Genomic DNA, 15,310 nt, shown 5'->3' with positions numbered 1-15,310 from the left:
CCTCTTAGCACCGCCCACTCCTGCCTCAAACCTACTGTTTACACTCCAGGGATACGCTGGACCACATAGCCCTCCTGTGCCCTTGGACAAACCTTTCCTATTCCCGAACTACCCTCTCTCTTCTTGGGCATATCTGGTAAAATCTACTCATCCTTCAGCACCCAAGTCAAGTGTCCCCCACTGTGATGTCTTCCAGGCTGTCCCCAACTGGAATAGTGCCCCTCCTCTGCCTCTACAGCACCGCACAGCGAGTTCCATTATAAGATGGCCACTTTGTGCTAGGATTACTTGATTATCTATGAACTCCTCAAAGCTGCAACCATCTGTGATTACATATGATCCATTTCATGCCCTGCACAGTGCCCGATGGTTTTGGGTATCAAAAAATGTTGTTGAAGTAAATTGAGTATGAAAAGAAGCATAGAAACATTACAATGCAGTCTCCTCCCATCCACTTTTTCTTCCTAAACTCTGGGCCTTTGCTGAACCTGGGCCTGCCTCTGACTCGTTCTTCTCTGCCCTTCATGTCGATCTGATGAAGATCCAACTCCTCCTTCCGAACTAACAAGACCAGTTCCTTCTCTCTGTCATATATGCAGCATGACTGGCAATTCAGAACGCATTTAGGTGCTTCCAAAGTAACTGCGACTTCACTCATGTCACATGTAACAGTCTGTGGTTAGCTCTCCCAGCGGGAAGGTCTAGATTTAATGTGTTGTGTGTTTCTGAAAGTCAGTGCCCCTTTATAACTGACGATAAGGTGCGCGACCTCCATTTCCCCATGTGTAAATCGGGGTCATGCTTGGTGATCCCTACGGGCTTCCCAACTCTAGCTTTTATGACTCCTTGATGACTAATGAAATTGAAGAAGATGAGGTGACATCTCTGCATGCTCACTAGAGTGAAAACTGGGCACTGCTCATGGCCTTAGGGCATTAGTCATATCATAAGCAGTATTTATGCATATTTTTAAATCCCTGGATAATACATGCTGGGAGGAAAAATATATATTTATTGAATGCCAGAAGCTATTCTAAGCATTTGAAAGAGAAGCTTGGGGGAAAACTTTCCCCAAAATGCAGCATGCTTTGTATGCCTTGGGTCTGGATCTGGAGAGCGCACCACAAGAACTACCATCTGCATCTTGTGGGGATGTCCGATCCCAGGGGGAGGCCGGGGGAGCCTGAGTCCTGCATTTCACGTTTATTTGTGCTGCTTTGGTGATTTCACTGCACAAATGACTCAGACTCAAATAGCACTAGGAGTTGGGGAATTTTTTTGTAATTAGAGGAAGAGGATTCCAAAATAGAATCATAGCTGAAGATGGAAGAGGTAATTATCCTTTTTGAAATCATCTGTGAATCCAGGCAAGAGGAACACTTTTTTGACTTTTTGAAAGTCTCTTTATTGGAAAAATAACAAGCATCCCCAAATAGAAAGATTGATCTAGGCTGTAAGAGGCCAGATGAGGGCACCAGGTCCCTAATTGGGAAAAAATAGTGGTTCTGAAGTGGCAGCAGCAAGACCTGGCGAGCAATTAGATGTGGGTAGTGTGGGAAATGGAAGACTTAGAATGACTCCTATGTTTCTGTCTCATTTCCTGAGATAGGGAATGAGGAGAAAGAATTTAAAAAGAAGATGATGAGTCCCTTTCCGGCATTTAAGGGCTCTGTGGAAAATGACAGGGAAGGTGCCCTGTAGGCAGTTGGCTATGTGAACAAAGACAATGCTGGATCTCTGAACGCAGCAGGCCTGGGTGTGGGGTAGAAGTTGAAGCCCTGGGGGTGGACAGAAGTGAGCTGGGCTCATTCACATCCTAGATCACTGGCAGCATCCACACTGCAAGAGCACAGTGCACCACGCTCCTCCGGACAGGTAATGGTCAGGCGCTCCATCGGAGGAGGACACTTCATGGAATGCAAGAAAACTGACCAAAACTAGGAAAACGTCTAACATTCCTCTTCCCAATTCCATTGAGATGTCATTGAAGAAGCATATCTCCTCTCAGAAGCTCAGTTTCCCCATCTGTGAGAGGAGACAAAGAGCCCTTCGAGCCAGAACATTCAAGGACTGAAGGGCTCATAGCGTGTGTGATTGGGAGTATGGGAAAATGTATTAGGAAAAACATGGTTCACCCTCAGAGATGACAGCTATGTTGTTCACATTCATTCCTTTAACGTGCATTTATTAAGCGCCTACTCTGGGATAGGCCACAGGGCAGATGAGACTGGGAATACTGAATCAAGGGGCAAGAGACCAGGGCACCCACTCAGCATCAACCACATGCTCTGAGGTGTAAGCCAGTTACCAAGAGAGTGTCTCAGAGAGAAGCTGACGCTGGCATGAGATTTCGTTTATCTTTAAAAAAAAAAAAAAATCACAGAATGACAGTTTATAATTGCATCCATGTATGGGGTACACAGCACTGTCAGGATTCATGAAATAAATATGGAATAATTAAATCAAGCTAGTTAACATATCCATTACCCCCAAATACTTAACATTTTTTGTGGTGAAAACATTTGAAATTTACTCTTAGCAATCTGGGCTTCTAGGATTGTGGATATCAGCTTCAAAAAGTGAATAAGTGCTCACTGTGTGAAGCTGTGTAGACAGAGGTCTTAGGTTGGGAGCACAGAGTTGATATGACACAAATGTGGATCATGTTTGGAGTGCATTGAATACTCCTATGTAACTGCATCGTAAGATGTAGCGGTGACTGGTAGTAAGTGAGCCTGAAAATGCAGGTGACAATCAGGCTGTGGAAGGCTTCGGATGCCATACCAACCCCGGTCAGACATTACTTAATTTCCTAATTCCAGCCACTGGCTGGGAGGATACTATTGTCTTCTTATAAACAACATCTCCTCTAGGGCACCGCTTTACCCTATATCTAGTTGATTCTTATTTGTTTTAGGCCATAGTTCCCAATGATAGATGCACATAATAAACTCCTAGGAACTCAAGGAAAAACAATAGTAGTAATGATAGCTTGGTTCCATCCCAGAACAATTATATTCAAATATTTTTTCTAGATCCTAGGCATCAGTGTTCTTTTTAAAACCTCTCCAGGTAAATATGAGGTGCAGCCAGGGATGAGAAGTAATGCTTTATATTCACTTTCACCTGTCCATGGTGGAAATGCCCACCAACTAGTCCCCAGCTGTGAGGTTATCTCTGTAAGATTCTTAATGGTCACAGAGCCAAAGCAATTGTACTATTCAAGAAGCACATCTGAAAAACATTAGGAGAAACCTAAAACATTTGGCCAGGCATGGTGGCTCACATGTGTAATCCCAGCACTTTGGGAAGCCACGACCGGTGGACCATTTGATCGAGACCAGCCTGGCCAACATGGTGAAACCTTCTCTCTGCTAAAAAAAAAAATATATATATACAAAAATTAGCCAGGCATGATGGCACACGTGCCTATAGTCCCTGCTACTGGAGAGGCTGAAGCAGAAGAATTGCATGAACCCAGGAGACAGAGGTTGCAGTGAGCCGAGATGGCACCACTCCACTCCAGCCTAGGTGACAGAGTGAGATTCCACCTCAAAAAAAAAGAAACCTAAAACATATGACTTTAGTAGATTCCTCCTCAGCAATCCTAGCGTTTGATTTAAGTTCACACCCCCCTTAGCTTTTGTTCACACAAAGCAAATCCAAGCAGCAATCTACAAAGCTGAGCCCTTCCTGCCCTTCTGTCTGGATAGATGCCCTGGATCACTCACCTGTATCCTGTGCCCATCCCAAAAACTCACATGAACAATCCCCTACTGAGGAAAGGCCAGCTGGGACCTTGGCCTCTACCTACCATTCAATGATCTACCATTGAAATGTTTTAGAGTATAGAATTTTTCTGACACTTTTCCTTTTGACATTTATTAAGACTGCAATGAGATGATCACATACCTTGTGAAAAGCTTCAATATGTATTGGAGCTTTTGCTTTTCCTGCCTCAGATACGACCTACAGCACCTTTGAGATAGAATCTTTAAATGCTATAAATATCTCATTGCTATTGATATAGGATAGCCATATCCATGGAAGACACCACTTATATATCTAATAAACATGACCTTCCTTGTTTGGTCAAGGCCTTCAATGACCCAGAACCTAGAAGAAAAGCATGTAACCAAAAGCACCCCAGCAGAACAGAAGCACGTATCTTTGATGGGAGCACTGAGGAAGGAGTCATACGATTCTAGCCTCTGCCATATATTGACGTACCTGTGACCTTGCACAAGCCATTCCCTTTCCTGGACCTCAGTTTCCCTATTGAGTTAGATTTGATAGTCTCAAAAACCTTTTTCCAATTCTAAATTATATTTTTATCAATGAACAACTTTTGACTATGGGGAGGAGGAAAAGTACTTTACTTGGTTGCAATCACAGCTGTCACTAGCTGGTGATGTTGAGTAAGTCTCAGCCTATTTTTTTTTTTTTTTTTTTTTTTTTTTTTTTTTTTTTGGAAAATGGGGAGGTAACCATTTACTGAGCAGAGCTCAGATACAAAGCAGAGTGTTTGAAACTTCTAGGGGCTCAATAAAGCAAAAAGTAAAACCAGCCCTCATTCATTGAGTGCCACTAGGTACTAGATGCTTTATACGCATTATTTGGTTAATCAACAACTTAAATTTCTCTGGAACTAAAGAAATGAATTGACATACTTTTTAAATTCTCATAATATAGCAATTTTACAAATGAGGAAAGGTGATTGGGAGGATTTGAATTCTTAGCAACACACAAATAAGCAAAAGTGGGCTAAGGTCTCGAACTACAGACGCCCCAATTCCCAAGCACTGTCTGATGGCAGAGACCTTGCTAAGACTGAGTGCCAGCTCCCTTCAACATGTAACAGAGTCCCTTAGTCCCCACGTGCCTCCCCCGGCCCCACCCTCTTCCATCTGTGTTTCTCAGCAAGTTACCCTGAAAAGTAAATTAATTGAGAATTAGGAAAGCACCTTGTAAACTGTGAAGCACACACACAAAAGTGAACAGCTATTAATATTGAAATGACTTCTCACATGCTGAAAAAGAACTTACATTATCATGAAGAATCCTCGATAAACCTTCAGTACGTAAGAATCCCTTTCTTAACTCAGAGTTTCAATGAAACTCTTTTAGACCTGTGTGGTGAAGTGAGGGGGAGGGGGTGGAGGAGGGAGACAGCACAGCACCTGTGCCCCTCCGTGACCACCTCCAAGACTGGGCGCTTTGCATAGCACCTCCTGGAGGCCTCACCACCACCTGATGCGGAAGCTGGCGGTGAGGCCACCTTGCAGTTCACAAAGCACAGGCATTGTCCCGAACTGCACAACTACTAAGTGGCAAAGTTGGGTCCTAAACCAACTTGTGGTTGAAGTTTGCCATCATGTAATGGGGTCTCTAAAGCCCTCCTGAAACATCCACTGGATTCATTCAACACAAGACTCTAAAGCACTGGCTTCCTTGGTGTTGTTTTGAGAGAGCAAAATCTCAGTATATTCATATGTGCAGCTATTGCATCCATTAAAATGTGATTTCAGGCTGGGCACAGTGGCTCACACCTGTAATCCCAGCACTTTGGGAGGCCCAGGCGGGCAGATCACGAGGTCAGGAGATTGAAACCATCCTGGTTAACACAGTGAAACCCCGTCTCTACTAAAAATACAAAATATTAGCCAGGTGTGGTGGCGGGCACCTGTAGTCCCAGCTGCTCAGGAGGCTGAGGCAGGAGAATGGTGTCAACCCGGAAGGTGGAGCTTGCAGTGAGCCAAGATGGTGCCACTGCACTCCAGCCTGGGGGAAACAGCGAGACTCCATCTCAAAAAAAAAAAAAAAAAAAGTGATTTCAGCATTTACTTCCAGCAAAAGAACCCCAGAAATCTGTTGCTCCATTCAGTCCAGGGAAGAGTCTTCCCTGAAATCCAGGCACCTCTGAACTCCTAAGGATTTCCATCCTGGGAACCCTTTACCCAAGGAGCTTGTAAGCGACACAGCCATTTTGGGAATGGCTTAGGCACTTGGGTTCATGGCACCACAACCGCAGTAAATGGCAGTGGTTACTCTCCCCATTAGAGGAAAGGTCCAGCACTACTAAACAACCCCAAGTCCATTAAGAGGAAATGTAGGTCATCTCTGATTTCAACAGTGTGATCCTCAGTGGTAAAATAGTGAAATGAACCACTTCAAAGAAATGCATTTCCCATCCACAACCCTACCCATAACTAAAAGACAAGATGAGACCTGTCTTTGCAAAAAAATGTAAACATTTTTTGACGCTCATTCTGTTCATTGCTATTCCAGGTACCGGGAGAGTAGCGAAGAGGCATGAACTTGCTCCCTGCCCTGAAGGAGCTCCTTCTTAGTGGACTGGGTGGAGGTAGAGCACAGGCAGCACTTCCTTATGGGCAAAGCATAAAGGGTGGGTGGGAGCAGACGGAAAGTGCAAAAAAGGGTAGAGAAGTAGAAGCTAATCATGGGAAACCTTCTGATTGATAACAAAGTCCTGGGCTTGATCCCCAAGACATATTCAGAAGCTAAGGTAGGGCTTTCTGCCAAGACCTCCCTGAGCATGTCTTTATTCTGCATTCACTGTACTCTCATACATATAAGAATGATATGTATGAGCCACGTGGCTTCTAGCTGGGTTCACGTTTCATCAGATCCTTAAAGGATTCCCCATATTAATGGGTGTATCTCACCCATGCATGAGGATCTTCATGGGGCAAAGGTGTCCAGCAAGCCCCAAGGTGTCCCAGGGCTGTAAGTACCTGCCCATCTTTCATTTAAGGGTCACCCAACCTCATCTTCTGAATGTCAGGGAGTCTTCTTCTTGCCTATACCAAGGCTTGGTCTTGGCTTAGCTGGGTTTGCAGGTGAAACTTCTCCAGTACAGCAGCTAGTGAGAGTAGAAGTCATCGAATCTGAGAATCACAGGACTGCAAGGCCAGTGGCCACTGGGCTTCCCTTTATGTGCTGCTGATGGGTTCCTCCTAGAGGCTCCTCCACGAGGTCCAGCTGTACCAGGAGCTGACATTTGCTTTGTGCTTCCCATCTTGGGAGAAGGGAGCTTGTATGGAAGTAGGAACAGTCTCTCAACTCTTGACCAGCTCAAATGTTGGACAATTGTTGTTAATACTGAGTAGAAATCCATCTGCCGGCAATCTGCGTTTGTTGGTCTGAGTTTTAAGGGTCATACAGAACGTGCTGACTTCCTCTTCAACATGACATGTTTATTTATCTGATTATCCCTAGAACTGTGAGGTCCTCAAGGGTGGAGATGTCTGATTCATGTTGGAACCTCCAGAATCAGCACAATGCCTCATCTATAACAAGTACTCAATAAATGTTGGCTAATTGATGATATGCAAATAATACATGAGATTAATAAAAGTATTCCTGATAAATTATGCTATGTGAATGTAAAAACATTTGTAAGAAGCATTTATGTCTGATAACATCTTATCATCCTCACCTTTCATGACTGTTTATTGGCTATACATCAAAAATTCTCAATGATAAAACTTTTTCATCTTTCAGCTAAGAACTTCCGCTATAAGTAGCCCCAATTCAGACTGAAATTTTCCATTTGAGAGGGAGAAGACAAGATATCCTCAGAGCCTGTTTTCCTTCACAACATGGGCCAGCGTCTCAAATTAGCACTTTCTCACCTGGGAAGAAAATTAGACTCTGAGGAAATGGAATAGAGGGCAAAGCCATTCGTCCAGATAAATGGAGGTGAGAGATGCCCAAAGGAGATGACCTTCCTTCATTACCTCTTTGTCACGCCTTTCCTGTGTTCCCCAGAGAACAGGTTTCTCCTTTCTCTGTGCCAACACATTATCTTTCAGCTACTCCCCTCCGCACAGCCACCTTTCCTGCCACACACTAATGATCTGCCATAAGTCAGTCTCCTACAGCAGAGGAGTGAGCTCCTTAAGTGCAGGGAACTCTGTGTGTCTGGTTTATCTTTGTGTCCTTAGCCCAGCTCAGGGCCTGGCATACTAAATAGCAAACTAGATTCTCCCTGTGCATGCATTTAGAATTAATTTATGCCCTGCCAAAAGCAGCCAACCATGGCTATGTGTCTGCCCTTCGGAAGTGAGAATGCTTTGCCAGGTGCTCCTGAGGGAAGGTTCCTATTTCTTTGTAATATTTCTACAAATGAAGAAATTTTCATTCCCAATAAGTACATCCCCATTGACTGCCAAGGCTTGCAGTTTTGTTCTCTCCTTCTGGAAACTGCATACCCACTACTTCATTCAGAGGGCCTGGAAGACACCAGCTCGACCATTTGCACATATTAAGCAAAGCCATGCAGATCACATCATGCCACTTTGCTGCTTTGACCCTCCCACTTGGAATAACATCCAAACTCCTGACTGAGGTCTACAAGGCCCAGCACGATCTGTCCCAGTGTCCTTTCCAGCTTCATCTCCTGCCACCCTGGCCTTCTGCTCATGAAGCCCCAGGCACATTTAGCCTCTGCTGGTTCCTAGAACATGCCAAGCTTCCTCCTGCCTCAAAGGCTTGTTGCTTTGCTGGTCCCTCAGCTGGCAATCTCTCTCCCTGGCATTTCCAGTGGCCAACTCTTCTCACCTGTCAAATGGGAGATTAAATATCACCTTTCCAGAAAGGCCTTGCCCCATGCCACCCCATTCTTTCTAAAGTAGAATCTGCCTTGTTGTTCTCTAGAGCAAGGTCTAGAGCATTGTCATTTCTTTTGCAGTGCCAATTTCAATAGGAATTGCTGTGTATAGTCATTCACTCATTACTTGTTGTCCTTTGATGATGTGAACCATGTCTGCCTGACATTCTATCACCTCCAACACCATATATCATAACAGAATAATGCAAGAAAGTAATTTCTGAGTGCTTGCCATGGGCCCGGCACTTTCCTGTGCACTTTACAGGCATTGCCTCTTGGGGGATATTTACCATCCCCACTTTACAAATGAGAAAACAGGGCATCAGTGACTTGCCTAAAGTCACACAGTAAGGGTCATACTCAGGATTTGAATCCCTATTGTCTGACTTCAGCATCAATGATAATATGATTATAACCCAATGCCATACAGTATTCAATACATATATTTCAATACATCAATATTAAAAGCAATAATGGCAGCCCTTATAATTTCCATGATTGTACATTGCTAGAAGACTGGAATCATGTCAGGTATTCCTTTGGTATTTTCCAGCACCCATCACAATGCTGCAATGGAATAACTGAATTGAAGTTTGCAGAAAGCAGGACTGCAGTAACAATTCGACCCATGGCAGTTGTCCTGAGTATAATGATTTAAGCTTTAAACATGGATCAAATTGCATAGTGTGCAGCATATGGAGTATTTCAAGATTATTAGGCCAACTCCTCTTTTTATGGACTCTTGTTTGCTCTCAAGACCATGGCCTTGCTTAGCCTGGCACACTCAGGCCTCCACGACCTGCCCTTGACCCATCTCCAACTTTTTCCCCACTTCAGCTCCCCTAGCAGCCCTGGTGTCAACAGCCTATTGACTTTGTCTTGTCAAGAAGCTTGGGCTTTAACTTTTCAGGTGGAGAAGCTACTGAGGAGTTGTATTTGGCGGTGTGGCATGATTAGATCAGGTAAATTTAGGTGGAATACTGCAGACTAGATTGGAACTCATAGCCTGGACCACCATCAGGGGCACACAGCACTTATAGGTATACAATAAATCATTGTGAAAGGAAGAAAACAGAGGAGGAATTGCCCTTGGAAGAAGCCAGCTGAGTGATGATGAGTAATTAGCTGAAGAACATGGTCTTTGGTTTCTGGTTACAAATATAAGAGCATCTTAAAGGCGGTAGATTAAAAATTAATAATTTGGAGGATGTTCTTCAGGTTGTACAATTTCTCTGTTACCTACTCAGCACGTCACCAGGCAAAACCAGAGGAAAACAAGACAGAGCTCCCAATGTCAAGGAATTCACAGGACAGAGCTGACCTAAGAAAACCCGTGGCCCAGTTAGGAGGAAAAGGAGAAGGTAAGGGAAACACAGCCCTGCCCTGGTGACCAAGAGCCCCGAGTTCCAGTCGTGCCTGGGACTCCTTCATAATCTGCCTGGGGTTTACCAGTGGAAAGCCACAAAGCCAACTGAACCTGAACCTCAGACTCCAAACCTGTGCTCTTCACGACAGGAACAAATCAGCCTCCCTGAGCCTCCCCCATCACCCGCCTCACAGGACTGTGCAAGAGCCAGAAAAATCTCTAAAGAGCTATGCATCTGAAGCAGTTATCATGCACATAAGTATTTCTGTGCAAACCTCGAGGCTTAGAAATGAACTACCTGCAGCTCCCGGAGCAGAACCCTTTGGCAACTTCACATTTTACTTCTCATGTGTTCTCATTATTTAAATCAACCCTTTGAGAGGCTCATGCTGCAAATGGGCTGTATTTAGTGTGTCCAGGGACTCCAGTGTCATCCCCCACCCTCCTTTTCCCTTTTCCTCTCTGTTGCTCTCCCTGTTTGTGCAAACCACCTAAAATGATTTCTATGCTTTACCAGAAATAGAATGTTAAACACTATTTTATTCATTACCAGTAATAGCCTGTTTTTTGGTTTTGTTGTGTGTGTGTGTGTGTTTTGTGTTGTTTTGTTTTGTTTTTCTGTCTCACTATGAAACCAACATGCATTCAAAAACAGTGTCATGGGCGTTTGTTTTCTCTCACATAAAATAATTCCTAAGGCTTCCTCTGGCTCTGACACTGTGTGCTTTTTCCTATTCTAAACATGCCTATGGAGTTCATTACCCCTACCATGGTTTGCCCTGTTTTAAGAGTCCTGCTCTGAACAGAGAGCAGCATTCTCAATGACTGTGTTCAATTCTTTCACTGTTTTTCAGTTTGCACGTACACTAAGGGAAGTGAGGAAGCGGGTTATAGTATGGTTCCTGCCCTTGAGATACAGGGATAATGAGATCTCTCACAGACCCGCAGATGTTCGTATCATTTCACATCCCAGAACAGGCATCCTCCCTTCACTCCACGTCACAGGGATATATATATGTTCCCAGGTACCACAGCACTGTTAAGAGGTCGCTCTGATTATAGATCTTACAGAACTCATATTTCATCCACAGAATGTAGAGCTTTTATAGTTTCTAATGTCCAGGCAGAAAAAAGGATATTTAAGGACTCTGAAATAACATGGCAGGAAATTGAGATTCACTTACGGCATATAAAGTGATCGAAAAATCCCCTCTTTCACTATCTCTTTTCCTCTTGGGTCTGTGGTTCACAAACTGCAGAGCATAAATCGTGAAGCAAACCATGCTGGAATATCAATAAACCCACATCGACCCGAGGCAGGAACTCAGCTTGCAGTGTGGGGACTTTTTTTTTTTTTTTTTAGACGTTGGTTGGCAGCCAGGTTGATGAAAGGAGAAACCAAAGAGAATAACAGCTTTGCAGCAGCAACAAAGAGAGTTAGAATTCAGGAAATATAAGCCATGTGCCTCTCTGTAAATTCATGAGGAATGAAATCTCACTGGTGGGGTGGGGAACAGTGTAAATAATAAAAACACCAACACTATGCCAGAGAAAGGCTACAAACCCCAAGTCTGCGTAGTCTCCAAATGTCATGGGTTGAATTGTGTCCATCCCTACCCACCCCTACCCCTAGCAACATCCATATGTTGAGGTCCTAAAGCTCGGCATGTCAGAATGTGACCACATTTGGAAATAGAGTCTTTACAGAGGTAAACAAGCAAAAGCAAGGTCATTAGGGTGGGTCCTCATCCCATCTATGGGACTGGTGTCCTTATACAAAGGTGAAATTTGGACACAGACATGCAAAGCCTGAAGCTGATGCACGCACACAAGCCCACACTGGTGTGAGCATGGCTGGGGCCCCACGGGGGGATAGACGTGGACCAGGGGCAAGAGTGATAACCTAGGAACAGCTTGAGTTGCTGGAAAACCAAGTGTGTTGTAGACAAGAGCTCAGCATGAAACCAGACCTGCCGGCAGGCCCCAGATTGTGGAGAGCTTTCAGGTCCAGCTTAAGTGATTTATTTAAGACCAATGGCTGGTGAGTAGCAGAGATAAGAGTTAGGTCTTCTTTCTCCCAATCCAGTGCTGACTCTACTAAGTCATAATAATGGCTAACATGTATTAGTAGTGATAATAAGACATTGAGCACATTAAACCATTCCATCTTTACAAGCACCCAATAAAATAGATATTATCATTCCTAATTCCACTTTTCCAATAAAAACTCTGAGACTTAAATGGGAAGTTTAAGTATTGCTCAAAGACACACAGCTGGTAAGTAAGTATCAGTTTTCTTTCTTTTTGTTTTTAGACAGAAGTTTCACTTTTTTTGCCCAGGCTGGAGTGCAATGGTGTGATCTCGGCTCACTGCAACCTCCGCCTCCTGGGTTCAAGCGATTTTCCTGCCTCAGCCTCCTGAGTAGCTGGGACTTACAGGCATGTGTCACCATGTCCAGCTAATTTTTTTGTATTATTAGTAGACACAGGGTTTCACCATGTTGACCAGGCTAGTCTTGAACTCCTGACCTCAGGTGCCACCGGCCTTGGCATCCCAAGGTGCTGGGATTACAGATGTGAGCCACTGCGCCTGGCCGAATATCAGTTTTCTTAACCATTGTCACTGTCTTATGGTTCTTCTGTGTTGTCTTCTGTGGCATGAGTATGTACAGGAGAAAAAGCTCGGCTTATATAACGCATTTGAGATGGGAAAATTCAAGTACGTGTGATTGTGCAAGTTATAAGGTTATATTTACTGAAAAGAGTACCATTTTATCCATTTATTTCTCAATATGGTAAAATTTGACATGAATTTCAGGGATACTTCATATTTGTCTTCAATGGAAACAGCAAAACAGAGCCCAGAGTGACTTTTCTCTTGCTTTGCCTGTCTACATCTCATAGTGGTGTCCTGGGGAGCATTTTGGTCAAATACAATTAATGTGCTGATGCATTTATCCTTGAGAATCTCAAATATATCTATCGTGAGACCATCTAGAAGAAGAGTGTCTTATGAAGAAAATGTGATTTAAGAAAAGGAAAATGAACCCTCAACCCTTATCTGGACTAATAAGCAATTATTTGTCAGAAAAGTTAGGGTTGGGCAGGAGAATGACCCCTGAATGCTACCATGAGCTCTAACTCCCTGCAGTTAGTCCTACATCAGTGTTTTGATGGAATGAGTGAAAATACTATGTTGGAATAATGACTTCCAAAGAATTGAGGAAAATTAAAGTCCACCAATCTCTGTTTTTAGCACAGTGCTGAGTGTGTGTGTGTGTGTGGTTGTGTGTGAGTGTGTGTGTTCCACACTTGATGCTGTGTTAGGGAGAGAACACAAGACAGGAAGCTGTTTTCTTGATGCAGAGCCAGGCTGAGAAAAGTAAATACCAGAATGTGTACGGTGTCAGATGGGCAGAGGCCCAGCAGAGAATGGAGCAAAGGAAACTACAAGGACAGCCACCTCAAGGCTGGGGAGTTCAGCGTGCAAAGAAGATCGACCTGGCATTGGTGCTTAAGGTACGTTCACTAGTGCTGAGCTTGAAGTCAGGGGGATCAGAGGCTATGGTGGTCCCCTAAGAGTATGTGGATTACGTGTCGGCCAGGGCCAGTGCTGGATCTCCACAAAAGGCAGGGCTGGAGAAAGTGGCAGAAGACTTCAGAGGGAGCAGTGTCCTCATGGTTAAAGGCTCCCACATTCAAATCCACACTTGAGCTTGGGCAATTACACCACCTTATAGGCCTCAGCTTCCTCATCTGTAAGTTTATGATAAATCATAGTCTTGATTTGATGCGGATTTGTGAACAGCAAGTAAAATAATTTCTATAAAACACTTAGCACAGCCCCTGCCCTAGAGTTAATGCACGACAGATATTAGCAATGATGATTATTATTTGAAGAGCTGACATCTGAGCTGGGCCATGAAAGACGAGTATTTTGCTAGGTGGAAAAGGGTGGGGGAGGACATTCCAAGGAGCGAGATTAACATTGGAATCGATTTTCCAGGCCAAGAAGAAAAATACCTCTTTTGTGAAAAGTTCCTTTTTAGCCTGACTGTTGGAAAAAGCAAGCCAAGAATTTCATATGGGAAATGGGATCTGAAACTCCACCTTTCATTCTGAAATCCAGGAGATAAAGTTTGCATTTTATTATTCCCAGTGGGTTGGTCTTTTTTTCTTAACCTCCATTTCCACTTCCCCTCAAAGTACTTTGCTAAAGCATTTTGCTCTCACACCAAGAAACAAATAAGTTGTTTTGGAGCATATAGGGATGTTGGTAAATGAAAACACGAAACTTTTTAAGTTGATCAGCGCCATCGGTCATTGGTTGGTCAAACATGTATTGGGTTTTTTCTCCATGCCAGACACTATTCTCAGTTAGAGGATATAAAAGTACTTACGTCATTATCCCTGCCTTTGGGGGGCTCTAATGAGGAAGAAGAGGAGGTAACCAAACAATTATGATTTCAAAGGACAGAGGAAACAGCGAGGTGCCCAGCAAAGACCAGCACAGCGTGGAGGGCCAAGGGGAATGTCACATGATAGCTAAAATCAAAATTAACCTCTTAAAATTCCTCTCTGGAAAGAATGTTGGAGTTCAGCTGACTATATAGGACGGAGGCTGTTCTCCAAGCCCCACCTGGTGAATATGATGAAGTGTGCATGACTCGGCCCCATATATAAGCTCTAGAAAGCTTCTATCCCATTGATAACCACATTTGTTAGAGGAACCTTTTCCTCCCACTGGTGTTTCACACTTTCAATTTCCTCCTTCTGAAAGAAAAAGTTTAATCAGGGTTGAATTAAATTATAAATGTTAATGCTGGGATAATTACCTCTGCTTTCAGAAGAATTATCTTTAATAACGCATTTCATTCATCAGCCCTGAACGCGGTTTTGAACCTACCCCCTCCTGATGTGGCGGAAGCAGGCTGGAGCTGGGTTTCCAGGGCAGACTGTGGCTTTCAGGCTTTATCAGGCATCAAGGGCTCGTGTCCCACATGGAAGGCAGCGTCCGGTCACTGCTCATTTAGTGTCAGCATGCAATGTACAGTCACACAGCTGTGTGGGGATTCTTGGAACTCAGTGAAGATGACTCACAGGGCTGGGGGTAGGAAGGACAGCCCCTTGGGGTGCTGGGGAAGCCCGAGGGAAGCAAGTTTAGTCAGGCCTCCTGGGCGGCCTCCCTGAGAACAAGTCACTGGAGACAACATTTTTCTTTTCTTTCTTTTTTATGTTTTGGGACGGAGTTTTGCTTGTCGCCCAGGCTGGAGTGCAATGGCGCAATCTTGGCTCGCTGCAACCTCGGCCTC

General features: G+C 44.0%; 1 long non-coding RNA gene across 1 annotated transcript in view; it reads right to left on the bottom strand.

Annotated features, from left to right (window-relative positions):
• The window catches only part of LOC139358015 (uncharacterized), a 112,708-nt gene extending 101,421 nt beyond the window's left edge, over nucleotides 1-11,287 (bottom strand). The window contains exon 1 of the long non-coding RNA XR_011612214.1: nucleotides 11,183-11,287. This is a non-coding gene — a long non-coding RNA (uncharacterized lncRNA). The remainder of the gene's footprint in view (nucleotides 1-11,182) is intronic.
• Between the last annotated feature and the right edge of the window lie 4,023 nt (nucleotides 11,288-15,310).

This window comes from Macaca nemestrina, chromosome 13, assembly GCF_043159975.1.
Source record: "Macaca nemestrina isolate mMacNem1 chromosome 13, mMacNem.hap1, whole genome shotgun sequence".
Classification (NCBI taxonomy): domain Eukaryota; kingdom Metazoa; phylum Chordata; class Mammalia; order Primates; family Cercopithecidae; genus Macaca; species Macaca nemestrina.
Note: the sequence above shows the minus strand (reverse complement) of the source record. Positions and strands in the feature narration are given on the sequence as shown.